Source organism: Microcebus murinus, chromosome 12 (assembly GCF_040939455.1).
Source record: "Microcebus murinus isolate Inina chromosome 12, M.murinus_Inina_mat1.0, whole genome shotgun sequence".
Classification (NCBI taxonomy): domain Eukaryota; kingdom Metazoa; phylum Chordata; class Mammalia; order Primates; family Cheirogaleidae; genus Microcebus; species Microcebus murinus.
Genome location: NC_134115.1, coordinates 22159786 through 22185345, shown reverse-complemented (window position 1 = coordinate 22185345; position 25560 = coordinate 22159786). Strand labels below are relative to the sequence as shown.

The 25560-nt window shown below is 42.2% G+C and overlaps 1 pseudogene; it reads left to right on the top strand.

The window, feature by feature from the left end:
- Positions 1–22367: 22367 nt before the first annotated feature.
- On the top strand, positions 22368–25215 carry LOC142874240 (merlin pseudogene; annotated as a pseudogene).
- Positions 25216–25560: the final 345 nt, after the last annotated feature.

Sequence of the window (25560 nt, the reverse complement as noted above, 5' to 3'; positions counted from 1 at the left end):
CAATCCTTGTTCAAGTATTTTGCCCATGTTTTTATTATATTTTTCCCCCTTACTGTTGAGTTTTGAAAGTTCTTTATATTCTTGATACGAGTTATTTGTCTCATATATCTTTTGCCAATATATTCTCCATAGCCTTTGGATTGTTTTTTCATTCTTCTAACTCCATCTTTTGTCAAGTGTAAGATTTTAATTTTGGTGAAGTCAAATTTATTTTTTCTCTTATCATGCTTTTGTTAACATATCTAAGAAGTCTTTACCTAGCCCAAGTTCACAAAGGTTTTATTCTATGTTTTCTACTAAAAATACTCAGTTTTCCATTTAGATCTAGGATAGATTTTAAGTTAGCTTTTGTATTAATATAAAGTATGAGGCACAGGTTGAGATTCTATTTTTTTGTATATGGATGTCAAATTTTTCAGCACCATTTGTTGAAAAGATTATCTTTTCTTCATTGAATTGTCCCTTGGTAGAATTTATTTGCATGGAACTGCTTCTAGACTCTCTATTCTGTTGCATTGATCTGTGTATCTGTTCTCTCACCACTATCAAACTATCTTGATTACTACAGTTTCAGCATGGTAAGCCTTAAAGTCAGATAGTATGAAAAATATCTTTGGTTTTCTTTTCAAAATTGTTTTGTCTAATCTACTTCCTTTGCCTTTATCTATAACTTTTAGAATCATCTTCTTGATTTATACCAAACAAATCTTTCTGGGATTTTGTTTGATATTGTGTTGAATCTATAGGTCAATTTGCGGAGAACCAACATGGTAACAATATTGAGTTCTTCTAATCTATGAACACAGTATAATTCACTCTTTTAGTTCCCTTTTAAAAGTGAAGAAATTTTTCAAGAAAAATCCCTCGCAGACTGCCCTCATGTCTCATGAACTTGAATGGGTCGCTGAGCCCTAAGCTAGTCATTGCCAAGAGGAGTAGTGTTGACATGACAAGCTTAGACCCAAGTTTTTGGAACTTTGCCTTATGATCTATTAGAGGGCTGGGAAATCAAATTGTGTGGATCAGAATCATCATTAGAAAATGAAATAGAAGAAATGTATCAAAGCATAATGCACGTTATAAATGTGAGTATTGGTTTATTAAGCTTTCTTTTCATTTTTCTATAAAAATTACATAGAATGCATCTGTGTACTCGGTTGCCATGTGAAATTTGTTTCTTACTCTGAGTCACAACCTAAAATGTTTGCAATCTTAGATGTAATTCTGAGCTGGAGACAGAGTCATCCTCTATAGTGAATTCTTATAACTTTATATTGCCTTGGCGTCCATTTTGAATAATTTGGACTTTCTCATACTACAAGCAGAGTTCAGTCACCGTTGACACAGTTTCCAGTTCTTCCCAGTTCCTGGAGGTGGTCGATCCAGATATCTGCCTTATGCAGCCTCCTCTTGGTTGGAAAGCTAAATACAGCCCACTTGACTCTCCCTACTGACCCCCACACCTGCATGAATTGCACTGATATGCTGCAGTGAACATCTCTCAGTCACAGTGTGACTCCACGGAGCCCGTGCCTGCTTATCGTAAACCCACCAGTTAGAACTCCCTGTGGGAAACCTGCTTGGGTAACACCTTGGACCTCAATAAAGGCTTTGGCCCACAGGTCTCTCTCTCTTTCTCTCTCTTGCATTCCACCCACTGGTTAATCATGCACGTCCCAGATGGCTCTCCCCTTCCCATTAGCCCTGCAAGGTATGCTGCCCTCTTCTCTCTGGGATCTGTAAGTAATACAGTGCTCCTCGCATTTCTTGTGTTCTGTTGTATTGCCTGCTCTGTGTCTGAACCTAATTCTCTTCCTGGTCAGGGCTCTCCTTGAGAGTGTCTATCTTGCTAGGAATAAATAGGACACGGGTCAGACAGGAGCCCCAGGGCATCTGCCAGTATAAACAAGTTTCCTGTGAGAAGAACACTTGGTCACAGGTTGGACCCTTAGCCATTAGGCTGTCCTCCAGGATAAAGAAGGGTATCCTATGAAAGGCACATTGTAAACATCCATGATCACCTCCCCTGGAGACTCAGAACTCCTGGAACCTCCTCTAGCCTTTCCCCACTCCACCTATGCAGAGCTAGAGTTTATAGCCACTCTCCTGAGAGAGACCTCAAGAACAAATTAGAGGAAAACACAACACCTTTTCTGATGGGCAGAGACCTAAACAAAACATGGGTCCTTTAAAAAGAGAGGAGTAATAGATGTTGAATACTCAAGCAACAGAGCTTGCTACAGCTTCTTTATTTTCCTTCCTTCAAGGTGAATTCTTTCTTTCTGTACTTTCAAACTCCAATTTATAAAAACATGTAATTTTGGGCCGGGCGCTGTGGCTCACGCCTGTAATCCTAGCACTCTGGGAGGCCGAGGCGGGCGGATTGCTCAAGGTCAGGAGTTCAAAACCAGCCTGAGCGAGACCCCGTCTCTACCATAAAAATAGAAAGAAATTAATTGGCCAACTAATATATATAATATAAAAAAAAAATCAGCCGGGCATGGTGGCTCGTGCCTGTAGTCCCAGCTACTCGGGAGGCTGAGGCAGGAGGATCGCTTGAGCCCAGGAGTTTGAGGTTGCTGTGAGCTAGGCTGACGCCACGGCACTCACTCTAGCCTAGGCAAGAAAGCAAGACTCTGTCTCAAAAAAAAAAAAAAAAAAAAACATGTAATTTTGCCCCAGCTGAAGGATCACAGCTATCTATGGAGAAGTAGATCTTCTGTTGCTATCTAATTAGGAGGAACAAAAATGAAAAAGAAAAACTATAGATTCTCTTTTGGAAATGCATAAAGAAATTAGAAACACCAATCCCTGACAATAACTGCTAGACTCAGGAAAAAAGCAATTAGTTCTGTCTTTCAGAGAGGTATTAATAGGCAATTAATCTGACAAAACAAAGAATGTTTACACTCATCAGTGCAGTATCATCACACTGACATTTAAAAATTAAAACATATTTTACTAGGTCCCTGCTAATTGGTTATGTAGATCACAAGCCAAAGGTGGTGAATGTAGTTTTGTGAATTCTCAGAATCAAAACCTTTGAAGATAAGAATGAAAATTTGTTGGTGAGTAATGTTTCTTGGCACTTGCCCTGTTAGACCAAGTTCTTAGATCTTTAAAGCAATTTATAGACTAAGTTTTTGTTAATTTACAATTCACAGTTTTGATATAAGAATCACTTCTAAATGTCAGGAAATAAAGACATTTATTTCACAAATCTTAGAAACAGAAATTGCCTTGTAAAAAGCTTACAACTAAACAAAGAGGTAAATTTTTAGTATTCTCAGTTCAAAGAGCCTGGCCTGTGCGGTAGTGTGATATTTTGCCTTTGTGTTCCCTTTGGTACAAGGATGTTGAGTGAGCTACATCACAGCTTCCCCCAGGATAGGAGTTGGCTGGATTTGACTAGACAACTGCCTGGATGAACATAATCTTAAATCTGTTTCTAATTGGGCCCAAGGTTTCTGAAACAAAGGCTTCTTTTTTCTTGGTTGTTTTCTTTACTGGAAAATTTACAAGACCCACACAATCACCTTATTGACTTACATATATATAGAATAACCTTTCAGTTATATTCTTTGCATTATACCTGGTTATTAGGAGGCAGTTACATTTTTTTTATTTTTTGCTGAAGATCAGATTACTCATTTGGTAGTAATAAAGACATGTTTGTTTCACATTCATACTAAAGAGTGTTTAAAGAGGTAGGGGATAGGAATAAAAATCCAAAACAGAACAACTCCAGGATCTAGTTTTTAACTTCAAATAAAAATTCCCTTTTTCCCCTTCCAGATTAATTTCTATGCCAACTAACTTTTAGAAACTTACACATAAACTTTTACTTAAATTTAAGATCATGTCACAATTTATTAATAGTAGAAGCTGGGAAATTAATCTTTGATAGATTGATGCAAACTAAGCATTTGCTGGATTTCATAGTAAATCTAAGGTGCTTATCATTTCAAATGTCTTAAAACATTTCATGAAAACATTATAAAAGTCTTCATGCTTCTCCTCTGGATTATATTATATGCTCAAGACATTTGAATAATTTTGCATTGCCTCAGTTAAATTTTGTAATGTCTTCTCCCTAAACCATTTAAACACCTTCCAAACCTCTATTACACCATTGTTTTTCTATCCTGGTAGGAGGTTTGACATATGACTTCAGTGTAGCTTGGACTTAGGCCTTACAGACTTCTTTCAACCCAGTTAAAGTACCTTTAAAATCACAGGATCACAAACACAAATCTGGAATACTGTTGATCATCAAGGTTAATGACATTTTTTTTTTAGAGATATTGGGTTTAACTGAGGGAGGAACTTGGGAACCAGAACGAGGAAGGGGGCATAAGTAGTAATAGTGGCTGCAGTTTATTTCCTGCTTACCATGTCCATGGCAACAACAGCACTGCACGGTAGCAATGGCTGTCTTTTTGGCATGTTAATTTCACTGCTGAAAGCCCCCCCAGTTGGCTTGGCTCCCTGTGGACATCGCTAGAGGGGCCAATGGGCAGCAGCTTTCATCTTCACTAACTTTTGATTTTGTTTAGATTATCTTCCAATTGTTTATTCTTAGAAAGCCTTGAATTTTCGTCATGTTTGAGTTTTCTATTGTAGGAAAAATAGTAAATTGGCCATTGTAGCAGAGAGAAACAAGTTGGTGGTGGGGGTAAATAAAAGAAAATGAAGACAGCCCCCAAACTGTGTAGCCCACAAGAAGATGACTCCAACTTTTGAAAAAACATGAACACATGGGTTTCCTTTTTCTTGTGCAACTGCTGTTCATCAGCAATCTTCTCAACTTGCTGAGAATTTAGAGTGGGAGGAGTGGGCAAATCACATAGTGCAAATGAATACAGTAACATGCAGATGAGGTGATTATTTTTTCAAAGCAGAAGATACAGTCCCTAGTGGGCAGAAATAATAACAATAATGATTTTTGTAGTTGAAACAGGCAATATTGGCCAGGTGTGGTGGCACATACCTGTAATCCCAGCACTTTAGGAGGCCAAAGTAGGAAGATCTCATGAGCCTAGGAGTTCAAGACCAGCCTGGGCAATATAGGGAGACTCTGTCTCTTAAGGGAAAAAAAAAAAGGTAATATTATTTGCATTGTTGATGACAGGGGTTGGGAGACAGGAAAGGTATATGGTGTCTTCACTTCCTGCCCAAGTTGTCTGTACAGAAACAGGTAATTTTCCAGTCCTGTGTTCATAATTCCATGGAGCAGAATGTGAAGATTTCTGGGCATTGGCTGAGCTTTCTTTCTAAGCGTGAAAGTGAAGTAGAAGTGAAAGTGTGGCAGAGGAGGTAAAGCACCAGGCTTACACTAGAGCTCAAGGGGGCTTGGGATTCTGGCTGGAAAATACCATCATTGCCATTGAGGGAGGAGCAAAGCTCTGAGTATGGAATGTGTACACAAAGCAAAAGGCTGCCTGCTGGGATGGAAAGCCAATAGGCTTTGGTGCCAGTGAACACTGTGTTGGGATCTCTACCAAGGACAATCATGGGTTGCTTAATAACGGGGATATGTATGTTCTGAGAAATGCATTGTTAGGTGATTTCACTGTTGTGCAAACATCATAGAGTGTACTTACACGAACCTAGCTAATACAGTCTGCCACACACCTGGGCTGGCTATATGGTATAGTCTACTGCTCCTAGGCTACAAACCCGTATAGCATGTTACTGTTCTGAAAATTGCTGGCAATTATAATACAATGGTAAATATTTGTGTATCTAAAGATAGAAAAGGTACATGAAAATATAGTATAAAAGACAAAAAAAATAGTATACCTGTGTAGGGCACTTACCATAAATGGAGCTTGTAGGAGTGAAAGTTACTCTGGGTGAATCAGTGAGTGAGTGGCCAGTGAATGTGCTGGCCTAGGACATTATGTATGCTACTGTAGACTTTATAAACACTGTACACTTAGGCTACACTAAATTTATTAAATATTTCCTATAGCTGGGACTCAAGCATTACAAAAATGATCCATGTAAAAGACATTTGCATCCCCTTAATATTTTGAAAAATTAAATTTTTTTCCTCCCAGCTCCCAGAACCTATTGTTTATAAATTACCCATTGTCAGGTATTCCATTATAGCAGTAGAAAATAGAATAAGACTGTGCTCCACAATTACAGTACAAAATGGGCCCTCCAGCTGACATTGTCATTCATGAGGTTTTTACTCATGGTGCATGTGCATGGTTACTTCCTATTTTAAAGAGCTACTCTTACTAAATATATGCTCTGCTCTGTGTGTCCCTGCTGCTGAAGAAGTGTGTCTAAAGTCAAGAAGCATATGAACAAGTTTTTAAATTGCACAATTAAAGAAAATATTATTTAAAATATTTCTCCTAAATTTTTTTTTTTTTTTTGAGACAGACTCTCATTCTGTTGCATGGGCTAGAGTGCTATGGCATCAGCCTAGCTCATAGCAACCTCAAACTCTTGGGCTTAAGTGATCTTACTTCCTTAGCCTCCTCAGTAGCTGGAACTACAGGCATGCGCCACCATGCCCAGCTAATGTTTTCTATATATATTAGTTGGCCAATTAATTTATTTCTATTTTTAGTAGAGACAGGGTCTTGCTCTTGCTCAGGCTGGTTTCAAACTCCTGACCTTGAGCGATTCTCCCACCTCGGCCTCCCAGAGTGCTAGGATTACAGGTGTGAGCCACCTCACCTGGCCTCTCCTTCTAATTTTGTTTGCTTAAAAGACACTACTTTAGTCTCCCCTCTCAAATTACTTCTCCTCTGAAGCTCAGTTTCTTCTTTTCTATAATGGGAGAGAACGGATCATTACTTTGCTTGAAACATATTAGATTCTAAATAAATAGAAGCTGTAATAATGATGACAAGGATAATATTGGCTGTGTGAGGCTGAAGCCTTTCAAAAGCAGAACATACGGAATTGACAAGTGCTTCTGCTTTCTGTAGAACAGAGAACTTTCTTCATAGACAGCAAAAGTGAAAGGACACTTGCCTTCCATAACAATTGTACTGTTGATGATGTTTCATCACAATGGTTTTGAAAAGTTTTACCAGTTTTTGGACATTGCCTTTTTGGAGCTATATCACATTTTAACCCCAAACACAGTAACTATATACTCTATAAGAAATATTATTATTATTTTTTTTTTTTTGAGACAGAGTCTCGCTTTGTTGTCCAGGCTAGAGTGAGTGCCGTGGCATCAGCCTAGCTCACAGCAACCTCAAACTCCTGGGCTCAAGCAATCCTCCTGCCTCAGCCTCCCGAGTAGCTGGGACTACAGGCATGCACCACCATGCCCGGCTAATTTTTTATATATATATCAGTTGGCCAATTAATTTCTTTCTATTTATAGTAGAGACGGGGTCTCGCTCTTGCTCAGGCTGGTTTTGAACTCCTGACCTTGAGCAATCCGCCCGCCTCGGCCTCCCAAGAGCTAGGATTACAGGCGTGAGCCACAGCGCCTGGCCAAGAAATATTATTTTGACATGATGGTTTTAGAGAAAGATACACTCATTAAGTCATTTGACATAACAATTTCTAGTCAGATAACATCACTGTGTGCCATGTTGAGAAAAAGCTAGACATTTTGCTGTGCATAAGCAAGCCAAGCAAGGGGAATGAATGAGTAGCATCTTCTAGGATTCCACAGTCTCATTATGCATGTATATTGCCACTGTATGCTTCAAGCAGCCTTTCTTTAGCCTTAAGTGTGTTTTTCTGTGGCATAATCTTATTTTTATGTGCATTCAGATAACTATGAGCCACAAAAGATTGAAAAATATGTGTAAAAATGGTTAAAAAGAAAGAATGCACATACCAAATGATGATTCTCATCCACTTTCAAGACTTTTCTTTCTCAATAGGTGACTAAAATAAACCTTCATTAGTTTGCATTTTCTGCACAGTTTATATTTATTTACTTTCAATTTATGCTCTATCCTTATTTAAACTTGCTTTCAATAGTCAGTTGATATATTTTTCTTTTTGTGGAAATTGCTTAGGTGCTCTGTTTGGATTGAGGTAGAAAACATCAAAATCTTCCCATTAGAATTCATATAATTTTTTTTTATATATATATATAATGGCTTCCCAGAGCATCAGGGTTTACAGGAATGAGTTCAAGTCATTAGGGGAAGGACATATTGAAGAATTAAAGGAAAAGATTTATGCTCTGTATGTGATATGTTCCATCAATTCCAAGTGCTAAAAGCCTTCAAAAAGAGAAAGAGCACATATTAATGGTGTCTCTTGAGCTTGATCAAGACACCACATTCTAGTATTCTTCCTACCTCATTCATGTTCTAGTCCCTCACAATCTCGTATATACTCTCTTCCTGCTTGTTGTGAAGTCTAAATGTGAGGCCCCCAGGCAGTGGTGTGCTGTAAATGTTTAACAACTGGTTCTATGGGGGGAAACCTTGATGTGTAGTGTTTGGTAATTTTCATGGTGCAAACATTTCTGCTGTGGCTGATTTCAAGGTATTAACATGATGACACTGAATGGAGAGCTGGGAAGAGATGTGGTCAGTCAGTACTCACTAGCAGTCTAGAGCCAGTTCCAGGTCACCACTGGTCCTAGGCCTTCGTAATCAGTCTTTTTCTTTATTTATAGTCATTCCCTAGGTGATATCACCAAATTTCACAGCTTTCAAGACTCACTGTATGCTGATGAATCCCAAATTGGATCTTATGCCAATCTGTTCCATTTGCACATCTTCATATCCAGTTGTCAACTTGACATCGTCATTTGGATGTCTAATAGGCATGTGAAATTTAACAAGAACAAAACAGAACTCTTAATTTCATCCGTGCTTGCCTCTAAGTCTTCTCCATTTTGTCTTAGTAGATGGCATCATCATTCACCCACTCAATTCTAAACCCTCGAATCATCCTTGACTCCTGTCTTTCTCTTATACTCCACATCCTGTTGAGGAAAGGTGATTGAGGAATTAATGAGATGTGGCTCATAAGATTATTGTTTTATTGTATCGCCCAATATTGCTATATTAAAGACAGAATTGATTTCAGGAGGGGTTTTTTTTGCAGGGTTTTGCCCTGAAGGAATATGTGAACTCATTAGTTTGCATATCAATGGCTGCCTTGCCTTGGGAGGGCTCTCAAAGCTCTGGTAGATGCATTCCATGAGGCTTCTCATATCTCAGATCTGTGGGGCCTCCCAGATCTTGAAAGACAAGACAGGTATATGCATGGTGTCACAGGGTGGGAACTGGAACAATGAGTACTCCAGCCCAGAGATGAACCCCTGTGGTTATGAGCAATTTAGAACGAAGAGCTGGGCTTCCTGCTTTCTCCAGACTATCCACAATAACTAGATAAAAGAAGACTGTCCACAATAACTAGATAAAAGAAATATAGAGCTACTATATCTCTGTGTTACTTCTCTGTTAATTGATAGTTATCTCTTACAACTTAGAAGTTAGTCTTTGAACCCTAACTGTTTGTTCACATAGATAGAATAGATTAGAAATTGTTAGAAGCTCTTTGTTTATTTATTTTTTGAGACAGAGTCTCGCTTTGTTGCCCAGGCTAGAGTGAGTGCTGTGGCATCAGCCTAGCTCACAGCAACCTCAAACTCCTGGGCTCAAGCAATCCTGCTGCCTCAGCCTCCTGAGTAGCTGGGACTACAGGTATGCACCGCCATGCTCGGCTAATTTTTTTAATATATATTAGTTGGCCAATTAATTTCTTTCTATTTATAGTAGAGACGGGGTCTCACTCCTGCTCAGGCTGGTTTCAAACTCCTGACCTGGAGCAATCTGCCTGCCTCAGCCTCCCAGAGTGCTAGGATTATAGGCATGAGCCATCTGCCCAGCCAGTTAGAAACTCTTTGAAAAAACTTTTTACTCCTGGACCTGACTACCTATTATGTAAATCTGTTATCCATAGCAACCGAACTACCTTTATTATGTAAATATGTTACCACCGGCAACCAATAACTGATATCTGTGATTATAAAACCTATGTGAAACTAACCTTGGGGCTCCACCTCAGACGGAGATGTAGGGGAGACCCCTGAATACCCTCGCTTTACCTTAATTTCTTCGTATAAACCTATAAAACTATACCTTCATCTCTGTGTATCCTTTTATTTCCATTATTCTCTCTATTTCCTATTAATTTCTTATCCTCTGTGATGACCACCACCTAAGGGACCCAGTTTCTCACCGGGAGAAGTAGCTGATCTGCCCGCAGCCTGCCTGCAACATCCCATTTGTTAATGGGCCTTATTAATTCTTTGCGTATTTATTTTTTTCTTTTATTTAGAGAAGAAGGTCTTGCTGTGTTGCCCATGCTGGTCTTGAACTCCTGACCTCAAGTGATCCTCTCATCTCATTCTCTGGAGTAGCTGGGATTATAAGCATGAGCCATTGCATCCAGCAGCTGTGCCTTTAAAATTTGTCTCAACTCACACTTATACTTATCCACCACCTCCATCCCTACCAGGTTACCTAAGCATGATTTCTCTCCTGTGGCAGGATCCCTGCCTCCATTCTGTCCCTCTATTGTCAATTCTCTACAAGCAGCCAAAATGAGCCTTTAAAAAGTAAATCACATCCCATCACACTCTTGCTTAAAATCCCCCAATTAGCTTTTGATCATATTCAGCATAAAATTCAAACCCTGTCACCTCCCCTAAGCCTCTGTGACTTTATTTGGATTTGCTATCTCTTCAATTTTGGCTCTTCCCTCTGCCATTGCTTACCCTGCTCTGGCCACACTAGCTTGCTTGTCATTATATCAACACACCCAGCTTGTTCCAGGCTGTGGATATTTGCATTTCTGTACCCTCTGCCTGGAAATCTCTCCCCAAAGCCTCTGCTATCGTTTGAACGTTCTTGCCAAAATGCATGTTGGAATTTAATGGCCATTGTAATGGGAGGTGGGGCCTTTAAGAGGTGATTAGGTTGTGAGGGCTCTGCCTTCATGATGGGATTAATGCCATTATTGTTAGGTCTGGGTGGAGGGCAAATAGGTGGCAAGGCAGGTAGAGGTAGTGGCTAAAGGCAGAAAGCAGAAACAAATCAGAATGCAGAGAAGAAACTGCAATATCAGATATCAGTGGCTAGAGATATTTCTCTACATGAAACACGCATAGTGAGGAGCTCCTAGTGACCTTAACTGACCTTGGCCTCATTACCATCTAATTAGCATTATGCTTTTGACCCCTGGTAGGGTTTTTGTGAAGGATTCTGAGAATATGTATGTGTAGAAAGGAAACTGTTATATAACCCCAACCTGTTATGTAACCTGTTATATAACCCCAGCCTGTCAATCATCCAAAGGTGGGAAAAGGCAACCAATCCCACCAAGGAGAGAGGCGTGACAAACTAGTTAGCATATAAAAGACAATGTGTGCTATGACATCAGGGTCTTCTCCACTTGCAGAGAATGACCTGGCTCTCCCTCTGAGATGTACCTTCGCTTTGCAATAAACTCTGCATGTGTGAGATCGCTTTGTATTTGTGATCACTCCACTCAACTCAGTACCAGTGCTCATTCCTGACACTGGGGACTGAGGACCAGGGAACACAGAGACAGACCTAGCATCATCACAGGAGTGGGTTAGTTATCTCAGAAGTGGATTTCGGATGAAAAGGATGAGTTCTGACCACTTCTCTCTCTTGTCTTATATCCTTGCTTCCTTCCGCCTTCTGCCCGTCCACCATGGAATGACCCTCACTAGATGGCCTAGCAGGTGCTGGGGCCCTGCCCTTGGACTCCTCGGCAAGAATCACAAGCCATCTGTAGTCTCAGCTACTTGGGAGGCTGAGGTGGGAGGGTTGCTTGAGCCCAGGAGTTGGAGGCTGCAGTGAGCTATGATCACACCACTGCACCACTGCACTCCTGCTTGGGTGACAGAGCGAGACCCCATATCTAAAAAAAGAACTATGAACCAAACAAAATTCTATTGTTTATAAGTTACTCAGCCTAAGGATACTCTGTTATAGCAGAAAACAGATCAAGATAGCCTCTACTGCATGGCTTCACATCATTCACCTCATTCAGGTCTTTACTCAAATATTACCTTTTAAGAGAGGCTTTCCTTGACTACTGCATCCCAAAGAGTCCCTCTTGCTCCCCCCATCAGCCCTATACCTCTCTATCTTCTTTCCGTGCTTAATTCTTCTTCATAGCACTTGTCTCTATCTGATTCGTATTACTCATTTGTTTGTTTCCGTGAAGGCAGACATTCGTTATGTTGAGTGCTGTATTCTCAGCACCTATAAGGGTGCCTTGCACAGTAGGTGCCTAATACATACTTGATGAATGAATAAATATAGTGAGAAATGAAAGCATCTATTTTCACACAGCTTACTGTCTGTATCAGGGGTTGGCAGACTTTTCCTGTAAAGGGACAAATAGTATAATAACTATTTTAGGCTCTGTGGCTATACAGTCTCTGTTACAACTACTTAACGCTGTGTTTGCAGTATAAAAGCAGTCACAGGCAACACTTAAAAGAAATGAATGTGGCCATGCTCCAATAAAACTTTATTTATAAAAACAGGCCATGGGCCAGATTTGGGCTGTGGCTTGCAGACCTTCGTCTGGGTGAAAGTGACTGTGCTCTTTTGCTATCTTCATTAACATGACCTTACTACTCCATCATCTTCATCAGGTGACTTTTCCATTCCAGGAAACTCTCACTCAGGATTATAAAACTTGCAAATATCTTTGGAAAAACCCATTTGAATGAACGTCAGACTATGTCACCTTTCATTGAGCAGTGAAAGGTGAACACTTTCATTGTACAGGGTCATTTTTTCTCTAAGATTCTTTAGAATTCCTACCTCAAAACTCTTGCCTTGCTGTGTCCACTGGTCCCAAACTATTATATCTCAAGCTCCTACATTGAAAGACTTGCCTTCAACCATACCTCAAATCTCATAAATATTACAACTTTTCTTTCTCTACTCAGCTGCTGAGGTGATCAAGGTGGTGGTCTCCCTTTGTGTGGTGAGCAATTAACATCAGTATTGTCTGCTGAAATTTTCAAGGAGTCAGCCATAACGAAGGGCAAACCCAGAGGAAATTACCATGTTTTTTCGGTTGCTTTTGTGATCATGATTCCTTGGCCTCCAAATCAAAGGATATAATCATTCATTCATTCATTCACTCACTCATTCATTCATTTATTCATTAACAGATACATATTAAGAGACTACTACACATTTGCCCTCATACCAGCTAGTCTTGATATGGGTGTATAAATAAAACCCAGGCAACTTTGCTCTTTGTAAATATGATAGAAAAAGGGAACCTTTTCCTCCTATGATTAATGACTTTCAAGTTTACTTTTTCGAACTTCAAAAAAATTGTGTCACCAGGGATTTTCACAGGGAAAGAAAAATTTAGTCACTGAAAACGAGGGCTTCTTGGTTTCTCCAGTCTCCTAAATTCACTGATCTATGAGTTTGCAACTCATAGTACATCTGACCAAGCGTTTTCTGGGGGAGTGCCAGGCATGGCTGAAACAGCAATCTTTTGACCATAACTACTGGGGGGAAGAGCAGCCCTCACCGTAGTAATCATCGTCCATAAAAACTTTGGAATTGGCTGGGCGCGGTGGCTCACGCCTGTAATCCTAGCACTTTGGGAGGCCGAGGCGGGCGGATTGCTCAAGGTCAGGAGTTCGAAACCAGCCTGAGCGAGACCCTGTCTCTACCAAAAATAGAAAGAAATTAATTGACCAACTAAAAATATATATACAAAAAAATTAGCCGGGCATGGTGGCGCATGCCTGTAGTCCCAGCTACTCGGGAGGCTGAGGCAGTAGGATCGCTGAGCCCAGGAGATTGAGGTTGCTGTGAGCCAGGCTGACGCCATGGCACTCACTCTAGCCTGGGCAACAAAGTGAGACTCTGTCTCAAAAAAAAAAAAAAAAAACTTTGGAATTTACTTGCACAAAGACCTCATTGAGAGCTGACAGGTCTGCTACAGCCATTCCTTTATTCCCGAGAAGGACACGCCAGAAAAACTAGCCGCCTTCCTTGTGCCGTTTCTGCAGAGGGAGTGTTCAGAAGTCTGTGCCTGGCGCAGTCAGCAGGCCTGGCTCCCCAAGTGGGTGGAGGCGGCAAGCAGTCCCGGGGAGAGAGCCCAGGACTGGAGTCAGGGCCTAACTCTGCCAACTGAGGCACGTCCCCGAGCCACTCAGGGCTCCCATGTCCTCGTCTTGGAAATGCACATGGGATAAAAATAGCATCTCACCTACAGGAGGCTTGTGTTAATCAGCTGAAAAAAAAAAAAAACAGAGATGAAATTGTTGTGTAACTCAGAAGCTCTTTACAAATGTCAGTCGTTGTTACTATTTCATTAAGGCAGTGGTTGGAGTTGCCATCTTAGCAGTTTTACAAAAGACCACCCTCCCACCACACCTCCCCAAGTCTTCCCTGTAGTGCCAGGATTTCTGTCAATAGAAATGCAATCTTTATTTGTCCTCTTCTTGTTTGGACTGTTTTAAAATGCAAGCACCTCCCGGAAGGCATGATACATCAAAGTAATCCATACTGAAACAGATGTGGCTTTCTCGAAGGCTTTGTTTCTCTCAGGAGGGATCAGGTGGCTAAGCATGGATAATGAAAAAAGATTACTAAAAAGTTGGGGAAAGTCATTTTAAAAAGTGGGAATGCACACAGAATAATAGAATTGAAACGGGCTTGTAGATTTAAAGGATTAATGGGTTTTGAAGTGTAGTCTTGTCAGGTCCCTTTTATATAAAGCAGGAAAAAAAAAATCAAAGCTAGAGTGGGACTCCCAGAGTCCCACCCGCCATCGATGCTTCTACAACCCATAGGCCCCTCTGCAGAATCCCAGGGCTCTGAAAGGAACACAGCTGGAAAACCTCTGCTGGCTAAGCCTCCACATCGTACAGCAGATGCAAAGTGACCTCCCAGAAGAGAGATGGAAACATAGCCACTTTTCTTTTTTTTTGAGACAGAGTCTCACTTTGTTGTCCAGCGTCAGCCTAGCTCACAGCAACCTCAATCTCCTGGGCTCAAGAGATTCTTCTGCCTCAGCCTCCCAAGTAGCTGGGACTACAGGCTTGCGCCACCATGCCCGGCTAATTTTTTGTATATATATATTTTTAGTTGGTCAATTAATTTCTTTCTATTTATAGTAGAGACGTGGTCTTGCTCTTGCTCAGGCTGGTTTCGAACTCCTGACCTCGAGCAATTCACCCGCCGTGGCCTTCCAGAGTGCTAGGACTACACGGATGAGCCACCGCACCCAGCCCATAGCCACTTTCTTAATCTAGTGCTCATGGCTCTATATAAGAACACATTAATAATAATGAATGTTTATTGAGATCTTATATATGCCAGGCTCTTGACTAAATCACCTGCATGACCTTATTTAATTTCTGAAACAATCCTATGGGTAAGTACTAGTTTCCTTCCCATTTTATAGATGAGGAAACTGAGGCTTAGAGAAGGTAAGGAACTTGGTAAGAAACTGAGACTGAGGCCAGTGTGGCTGCAGGGCTGATGTTTCCATCCTATGTTTCCTCCTGTCATACCGGTTTTGAAGAAAACTGTCACTGTCTCTTATTATCACAGATGCCATCTGGAATTTCTTTAGATTATAGATTTGGGTTTCAATAGAGACTTGTCTGCAACCCACATTGTTTTCAATCTGGATTTATATTTTAAAAGAGGAAGAAAGAGCTAGAATTAAAATAGAAAGTTCTTTTATGGGTGTAGCAAGTAAGTGAGCATACAGTCTTAGGCACATGATGAAGTTCTATTTTCCTCCTATGTTGCCAACTTTGGGTCATTTTTTCTTCTTTTCAAACCTAGCATAAACTTACTGAATAACAGAAGATATACTGCAACTAACAAATCATAAAATCTGAAATTCAGATGGGAGAATTGCTCTGCAAAGCAAACTAACATTGAGTGCTGTTAGTGGAAAAACACACAAACCAACCAACCTGAAACTTAGCTCATCATGGAAACTTTTAAGTGATCTGTAACAGAGAGAAAGAGAAGAAAGGAAACCAAATGAATGAAGACATTCTTTTTCTTTCAGTTGAAATGGCGCCAGAGAGAAATGAAAAATATTTGAGCCTCTCACTGGCAGGAACAGATAACCATTTTTGTATTAGTCACCAGCAAAGTCATCATTCACTTGGTTTTAACAGCTACAGAATTATGAAATGATAGTGTTTAAGACTCTGACAATTCTGCTCGAAGATAAGCCAGCATCTCTTAGAGATAGAAAGATGGAAAAATGGAGCAACTGACAGGCAGGCAGCTCATGATGGTTTTATGGGCTGTTTGTCTCATTCCTGTCCTTTTGCAAGAGCTCTTTGTTTATTACAGACACTACCACTTGGCTTTGCGTTAAAAATTTTTTCGAACCATATTTTTTTGTCAGTTGATTTTGTACCTAGCCCATTTTCCACATAAGAGATTTTTATTTGTTTATGTTAAAATATTTCTGACTTTTTAAAAAATCTTCTGGGGATTCCAGTCTCCATTAAGAAGGTATTTCTCTATAATCCTATATTGATTGTATTATAAAGCCTTTCAATGTACCCCCACACTTACTATTCTTTTTCATACATTCTTGGCTATTCCTGGGCATTTATTCTTCCGTAACAATTTAAAAAATCTTTTAGGTGTTTGTGGTAGACTGATAATGTACACTGTTCCCCCACATATGTTCACCTCCTAATCCCTGGAACCTGTAAATGTTACCTTGTATAGCAAAAAGGACTTTGGCAATGTGATTAATGATTTTTAGATGGGGAGATTATCCAGAATTATCTTGTGGATTCTATGTGTTAAATTAAGTTTAGCCTAAAGGTGACTTCCTACATAGTTCAGGCTAGAGGTTTCTCTGTATGTAGTGAAGTGTAACCCAACTGGTTATGTACCTGCTCTTGGACCAGGCAATGAGTTTCGACCAATCACAGGTAGCCAACTGTTCAAACCATGTTCCAATAAGGCAAATACCAAGCTCTAACCAATCTGGCTGTTTCTGTACCTCACTTCTGTTTTCTGTGGGTCACTTCCCACTTTCTGTCCATGAATCCTGTCTGACCATGTGACAGCAGTGGAGTCTCTTTCAACCTGTTCTGATTTAGGGGGCTGCCAAATCTCGGCTTGTTCTTTGTCCAATTAAACTCTGTTAAATTTAATTTGTCTAAAGTTTTTCTTTTAACATATGGAATTACAAAAACACTTATAACAAGGGTACATGGGGAGTTAGAGTTAGAAGAGAAGATGGTGTGATGGTAGAAGTAGAGATTTGAATGCTGCATTCTGAGGATGGAGGAAGGGGCCCCAGGTCAAGGAATACAGATGACCACTAGAAGCTGACAGAGGAAGGAAATGGAATCTTCCCTCAGAGCTTTCAGAGAGAACTGACCTTGCTGACACCATGACTTTGGCCCAGTGAAAACAATTTTGGACTTTTGACTTCCAGAAGTCTAAGAAAATAATTTTGTGTTGTTTTTAAGATACTAGATTTGTGAGAATTTGTTACAGCAGCAATAGGAAACTAATACGGTGTTGAGATACAAATTATGTTAAATTTATAGATTAGTTTTTTGAAAATTGACACTTTTATGGTATTTGTATTCTCATTCAAGAACATAGTCTGTTTTCTTTTGTTCAGTATTCATTTTACTTTCTTCAATACAATTATGTGTGTATATATATACACACACACACATATATACACATATATTTATATCTCTATATGAGATTTGTTTTTTTCTTGCTAAATTTATTCTGAAATATTTTATATTTTTTATTTATTTTTTTTATTTTATATATAAAACTGAACTATAATGAAATATTTTATATTTTGCCATTGTTGTGAATGAAATATTTTTCCATGTTTCTACTTCTATGTAATTATTGTTAAGATATGGAAAAAGCTATTGATTTTTAAACATTGATTGTTTATCCAACTATATTAGCAAATTCTCTTATTACCTGTAGTAGTTTTTTTACTAGGGTCACTTTTGTTTTGTTTATTTTTTTAAAAAAAAAAACAACAATCACACCATCAGCAAAACCAAAAATTTTTATTCCTGTTTTCAAATATTGTCAGTTATTTGATTGTGTCATGTTCATTCATTTCAGATCTCTTCCAAGTCAATGTTTAGTTATCATAATGACAGTGAGGATCCCTGTGTAGTTTCTGTTTAATTGAAATGGCTTTAGCATTTTGTATATTGGGATTCTACTTGCTGTTGGTTTGGTAAATTGCCCTTACTTTATTAAACAATTTCTTTACTTCTTATTTTACTAAATAAATTTTAAGCACTTAAAGATATGATCAGACATCCTCCTTCAAAGTGTTGATGTAATAGATTGTGTTGATAGACTTCCTGGGACTGAACCCCCCTTGACTTCGTAGAAGAAGGTATGGTCTATCATTTTTTTTTGATACATTACTGGATTCTACTTAAACATGCTTTATTAAGATTCTTGAGATTGTCTATAATTTTTGATTTTATCTTATTTTTATCAACTTTGATTAAATTTATTTTTGACTTTGTACAATAAATTGGGGGCTTTCATTGTTCTGCATGGTATATAGCAGTTTGAATAAAAGTAGTACTGTCAGTCCTCTAAATGTTAAATAAAATTCAGCTAGAAATCCACAGTCCTGGTGAATTTTCAAACATTTATATTTCCCTCCTTTTCCTCACCCAAATTTCGGCACCCAAGTTTTTCTGATATCATTTGAGTATTTTCATTCTAGACTGCCATTTAAATTTTTCTTATAATATAAATCTTCCATCTCATGAGCCCTTTTTAGACTTATCTGTCTACAGTCAGATCTGAAGCTGGGAAATGAGGATGAAAAAGCACAGGAGTGACAGATTAATATTCTAAAATAAAAAAATTTTAAAAAGGCACAGGAGGCTGAAGCAAGGCAGCCTGTGAGATAGGAGGAGAATCAAGAGAGAGAGATGACCCAGACACCTAAGTGGCAGTGGGGCACACTGCCTGTAGTCTACCTGTAGTCCCAGATACTTGGGAGGCTGAGGCAGGAGGATCACTTGAGCCCATGAATTTGAGGCTGCAGTGAGCAGTTAGCAGTGCTACTGTGCTCCAGCCTGGGCAACACAGTGAGATCCCATCTCTTTAAAAAAAAAGGAGGGAATGATCAACTAGGTCAAAGGCAGCTGAGAGGTAGAGTAAATTGAACTAGAAAATGGGTCTTTGGATCATTTGACAATATGAAAGTCACTGGTAGAGTTGACAAAAACGGTTTGGCTGCAATGGTGACAATAAAAGCCAGATTGGAGTAGGTTCAAGAGAGAAGTAAGGGATTTTTTTTCCTTCTTTTTAAAAAATTTCTTGTTTTTATTATTTGCATTTCAAATAATTTAGAAATTATTACCTTAATACCAAAACATAAGGACACTCTGGTAGGTTGCTAACTTAAATGAACACTGATTATTCAAGATGCTTAAATAAATCCGAGGATGGCGGGGACTCTTCTCAGTCCGGCGGCAGCAAGGACAAGATCTAGGACAGGGACGAGAATGAGGAGGATAACGATGAAGATGATGATGGGGACACAATGAGGATGAAGACAACGGGTCTGAGGGCAGCAGCTCCAGGTCCTCCTCTTCAGGGGACTCCTCAGACTCCGACTGCAACCGAGGCTCAGGCCACCCAGGGCAGCCAGGGAGAGCCCAGGAGCTCCCTCCCCGACTGACCACTTTTGTTTCTCGCTCGTGTTCTGTCCCCTGCCCCCTGGCTTCCCTTCCCTTCCCTTCCCTTCCCTTCCCTTCCCTTCCCTTCCCTTCCCTTCCCTTCCCTTCCCTTCCCTTCCCTTCCCTTCCCTTCCCTTCCCTTCCCTTCCCTTCCCTTCCCTTCCCTTCCCTTCCCTTCCCTTCCCTTCCCTTCCCTTCCCTTCTTCCCTTCCCTTCCCTTCTTCCTTCCTTCCTTTCTTTCTTTCTTCCTTCCTTCCTTCTCTTTTCTTTCTTTTTTCTCTTTCTTTCTTTCGTTTCTTTCTTTTTCCTATTTTCTTTTCTTTTTTCCTTCCTTCCTTTTCTTTTCTTTTCTCCTTCCTTCCTTCCTTCCTTCCTTCCTTCCTTCCTTCCTTCCTTCCTTCCTTCCTTCCTTCCTTCCTTCCTTCCTTCCTTCCTTCCTTCCTTCCTTCCTTTCTTTCTTTCTTTCTTTCTTTCTTTCTTTCTTTCTTCTTTCTCAAAATACAGGGGGGTAGGAGTTTGGAGGAGCCAGGGCCAGCACTCTGCAGCCTCAAGAGACATCATCCCTGGGGGTCCTCCAGGGAGAGCATCCATCAGACTGAGCCAGCACTGGACCGGCCGGCCCACCCCACCCACTTCTGCACTTGCAGTTCCCACATGGACAATGGACCAGGTAGTGGGGGTGGGGTGTCCCGAAGAATTCAGTGAGGGCCCGGCGCAGTGGCTCACGCCTGTAATCCTAGCACTGTGGGAGGCCCAGGCGGACAGATTGTTTGAGCTCAGGGGTTCGAAACCAGCCTGAGCAAGAACAAGACTCCATCTCTACTATAAATAGAAAGAAATTAATTGGCCAATTAAAAATATATAGAAAAAATTAGCCAGGCATGGTAGTGCATACCTGTAGTCCCAGCTACTTGGGAGGCTGAGGCAGAAGGATTGCTTGAGACCAGGAGTTTGAGGTTGCTATGAGCTAGGCTGACGCCACAGTACTCACTCTAGTACGGGCAACAGAGTGAGACTCTTGTCTCAAAAAAAAAAAAAAGAAAAAGAAAAAGAGTTCAGTGAGGTCTTCCATACCTGCAGCCCAACCCAAGTGGGGTGGAACCTTGGGAAAGACCCCTTCCTTCCCTGAGGGGCTAGCTGCCTGGCCCCCTGCATTGGAACTGAAGGCAGGGAACATGTGGGAATAAATATATATATATCTTTTTTTAAAAAAAAAAAAAAAGCTCTGAGCTGTCAATGAGAGGTTTCCTACTGAAAAAAAAAAATTATTGGAAGAAACCACAAACCTACTTCACCAAACCAAGTTTAAGACAGACTATGATCACCTGGAAATTCATTTGGAATATTTGTATAGCAAAGGGAGCAGTTTTACTGTTCAGGACAGCAGAGAAATGGAGCAGTGATTGGTGGGAATGAGCATCTTTTTATTAAAGATGGGAAATACAGCACATACAGCGGAAAGATAAAAATTGACGGTACAGGCCGGGCGCAGTGGCTCACGCCTGTAATCCTAGCACTCTGGGAGGCCGAGGCGGGCGGATCACTCAAGGTCAGGAGTTTGAAACCAGCCTGAGCAAGAGCGAGACCCCCATCTCTACTATAAATAGAAAGAAATTAATTTGCCATCTGATATATAGAGAAAAAATTAGCCGGGCATGGTGGTGCATGCCTGTAGTCCCAGCTACTGGGGAGGCTGAAGCAGGAGGATTGCTTGAGCCCAGGAGTTTGAGGTTGCTGTGAGCTAGGCTGATGCCACGGCACTCACTCTAGCCTGGGCAACAAAGCGAGACTCTGTCTCAAAAAAAAAAAAAGAAAGAAAGAAAAATTGACGGTACAGCAGCAAGATGGGGACAATTGCAGGAGCGATGCCTTTGTGTATATGAGAAGGTATCTAATGAGTATCTGATGCACCTCCCAAGGAACCCATCGTAAGTTGAAAATGTCTTAGCTGAAAACTTATTTAATACACCCAAACCAGCCTAACATCATAGCTGATGTGAAAAAGAGAGCTCCTTCATTATTATTATTATTTTATTTTATTTTTTTGAGACAGAGTCTTGCTGTGTCGTCCAGGCTGAATGCAGCAGCCCAATCATCATTCACTGCTGCCTAGAACTCCTGGGCTCAATTTTCTTCTTTTTTTTTTTTTTTTTTTGGAGAAAATGTTGCCTCACTATGTTGCCTAGGCTGGTCTCGAACTCTTTTATTACTTTTTAAAAAGTACTTTGTGGGCGGGCGCGCAAAGAGACAACAGTGACAGCCACGTTCAGCCCAGCTGCAGCCTGGCCTCACGACCCCTGTTGGCAACTGAGAGCCCCTCCATGTCTGGGCCACAGCTGTCCAGAGTTCTAGTCCTGGGGCATCCTTGGTGTCCCTGGCTGGAATCCAGGAGCGCCAGGTCTCCCCCAATCCCGTCTGTGCTGCCTCGCGACCCCTCCTGCCTTGGTCAGGGCCTGCCCCCCAAATCCCCTTTCTGCCCAAGGTAGGGTCCTCGCGGCCAATGCTGTCCACTGAGACCTTTGCAGACCAGATGGCTTCCGTGGTGGCCCTGAGGCCGGTGCAGCTCCTCCAGGGGGACTAACAGGCCCAGAGCGCAGGCCTTGGGGTGCAAGAGTCCGGGCCTTGAGCCCCTGGGCTTCCCGCCTGAGCTTCAGCTCTCAAGAGGAAGCAGCCCAAAACGTTCACTGTGGAAATTGTCACTGCAGGGGGCGACCAGATGAAGTTAAATTGAGAGATGAAGTGGAAAGGGAAGCCCCTATTTGATTCGGTGTGCCAGGCGCTGGGACTTGGAGAAACCTGGTTCTTCCAACTGCAACACACAAGGACACCATGGCCTGGCTGGAAATGGACAAGAAGATGCTGGATCATGATGTTTCAAAGGAAGAATCAGTCTCACCTTTCACTTTCTGGCCAAATTTTATCCTGAGAATGCTGAGGAAGAGCTAGATCAGGACATCATGTAACATTTATTTATTCTTGCAGGTAAAGAAGCAGATTATTTTCTTTTATTTTTCAATTTAATTTAATTTTTTACTTTGAGACAAGATGATACTCTGTTACTCGGGCTGCAGTGTAGTAGCATGAACACAGCTCATTGCAGCCTCCAACTCCTGAGCTCAAGCCATCCATCCTCTTGGCTCAGTCTCTGCAGTGGCTAGAAGTACAGGAGCCCCCCACCATGCCCAGCTATCTAAGAAGCAAATTTTATTTTTTATTTATTTATTTATTTATTTATTTATTTATTTATTTATTTATTTATTTAGTGACAGAGTCTTGCTTTGCTGCCCAGGCTAGAGTGAGTGCCGTGGCATCAGCCTGGCTCACAGCAACCTCAAACTCCTGGGCTCAAGGAATCCTTCTGCCTCAGCCTCCCGAGTAGCTGGGCCTACAGGTATTCGCCACCATGCCCGGCTAATTTTTTCTATATATATTTGTTGGCCAATTAATTTCTTTCTATTTCTAGTAGAGACGGGGTCTCGCCCTTGCTCAGGCTGGTTTTGAACTCCTGACCTCGAGCAATCTGTCCACCTAGGCCTCCCAGAGTGATAGGATTACAGGCGTGAGCCATCGCACCCGGCCTAAGAAGCAAATTTTAAATGAAAACATCTACTGCCCTCCCGAGGCTTCTGTGCTTCTGACTTGTTATGCAATCCAGGCCAGGTAGGGTGATTAAACCCCTCTGTTCACAAGCGGGGATTTTTGACCCAAGAAGAATTTTGCTTCCAAAACGGGTAATAAATCTGCATCAAATGACTCTGCAATGTGGGAGGAGAGAACTAATGCCTGGTACGCAGAGCACCGAGGCTGAGCCAGGGATGAAGGTGAAATGGGATATCTGAAGATAGCTCAGGACCTGGAGATGTGCAGTGCCAACTACTTTGAGATCTGGAATAAAAAGTGCACGGAGCTGGTGCTTGGAGTGTGTGCTCAGGGGCTTCACGTCCATGCCCCTGAGAACAAGCTGACCTCCAAGGTCTCCTTCCGTGGCATGAAATCTCAAACATCTCATACAGTGACAAGTTTACTATTAAACCACTGGATAAGGAAACTGAAGTCTTTGAATTTAACCCCCCAAGGCTTCATGTTAATAAGCCGATCCTCCAGCTATGTGTCAGGGACCATGGCCTGTCCATGTAGGGAGGGCAGGCCCATTCTTTGGCAGTTCAGCAGACGACAAGCCCAGGCTGGGGAGGAGAAGGCCAGAAAGCAAAGGGAGCAGTAGCGCCCGGCTGGAGAGAAGCAGGTTAGCGGGGAGGCCGAACGCAGGAGGGGTGAGTTGGAGGAGGCTGCTGCCCAGGGAAGGAGAAGCAACCTTGGCAGTGAAGACCAATGCGGGCTGAGGATTTGGCCGACCTGTTGGCCGACACAGCCCAGGTCACCAAGGAGGGAGCAAAACTCCTAGTGCAGAAGGACACAGAGACTGAGCAGAAAGTGCTCCGCATCCAGGCCACGGCCACATTCACATGGAAGAGGAGAAGCACCTGATGGAGCAGAAAGTGCCAGAGGCTGAGTTTCCGGCACAGAAGCTGGCAGAGAGGAGGGACAAAGAGGCAGATCAGCTGAAGCAGGACCTGCAGGAAGCCCTCGAGGCAGAGCCAAGAGCTGAGAAAAAGCACCTGGAAGTTGCCCCCATCCCATGCACCCACCCATGAACCTAATTCCAGCACTGTTGTCTCCTGACATACCAAGTTCAGCCTCATTGGTGACAGACTGTCCTTGAACTTCAAGGATACTGACTTAAATCACTTTCCATGGAAAGAGAGAAGGAAAAGGGGGGAATTTGTGGAGAAGAGCAGGCATCTGCAGGAGCAGCTCAATGAACTCAAGACAGAAGTTGAGGCTTGAGACTAAAAGAGAGGGGACTGGCTTCGGACATCCTGCAGCACGAGAACTCTGGCTAGGGCAGCAGCAGTAAACACAGTGCCATTAGAAACCTCACTATGCACAGCGCCAAGTCCCAAGTGGCCTTTTTGAAGAGCCCTAGCAGGTGACCCAGCCATCCCAGGACCTGCCACTTCTGCTGCTCCTGACACCAGCGAGACAGGCCAAATGCCATGCGAGCCGTGGGTGGGGGGCACTGGCTGGGGGCTTCTGTGAAGCTCCCAGACTTTCCCCAGCTGAGTGGAGACCAACCCCTTGATATGCAGTTGCCTTGAACTGTGACCCTGCAGAGCGTTCATTCATGGCCTTCTAGTTCTCCTGACCTGAGTCTCTACTTGTCTTCTTTTGTCCAATGTTTGGTCCCTAGTCCAGGGCACCGGGTGCGTGTGTCTTCCTGTCCAGTGCTGGCCTCCACTGCCCAGTCTGGGAAGCGGCATGTAGCGAAAAAGCACATCTGGCAGAGCCCAGGCTCCGAGCGGCCTCCCAGCTGTGCATGGTCGCGGGGCTTGCCTGCAGCTCCCGACAAGCAAAGAGATGAGCCTCCGCCAGGCTCCCCGCTGCCAGCTGGTGGGGAGCAGGCAGAGCAGCTGTGCCTGGGGAGCGACTTCGGGCAGAAGCTGTGACGGCGGACCTGGGAGGCAAGTAGAGCCGTGTAGGGAGCTGCCAATAGGGAGCACTCACCGTCCTCCCCTGGCCACCGCAGACCATGGCCTGAGGTGTCCTCCCTGCCCCTTTCCCTCGGCAGCCTCAGCCTCGCCTGCCTGTGGGGTACTGCAGGTACTTCTCCTGCAGGTACTTGTCCTGGCCCTACTCTGTGTCTCGGTTCTGTAGCATCTACCTCCTGGCCATGTGCCAGAGAGCCCTTCCCAGCCCGCTGTCGTACCCGGGCCTCATTTTGTTGTGGCCCTCAGCCTCCTAAGGGCTCTTTATTTCATATTCCCTCGGGGCCCAGTGGGGTCCCTTTGTCA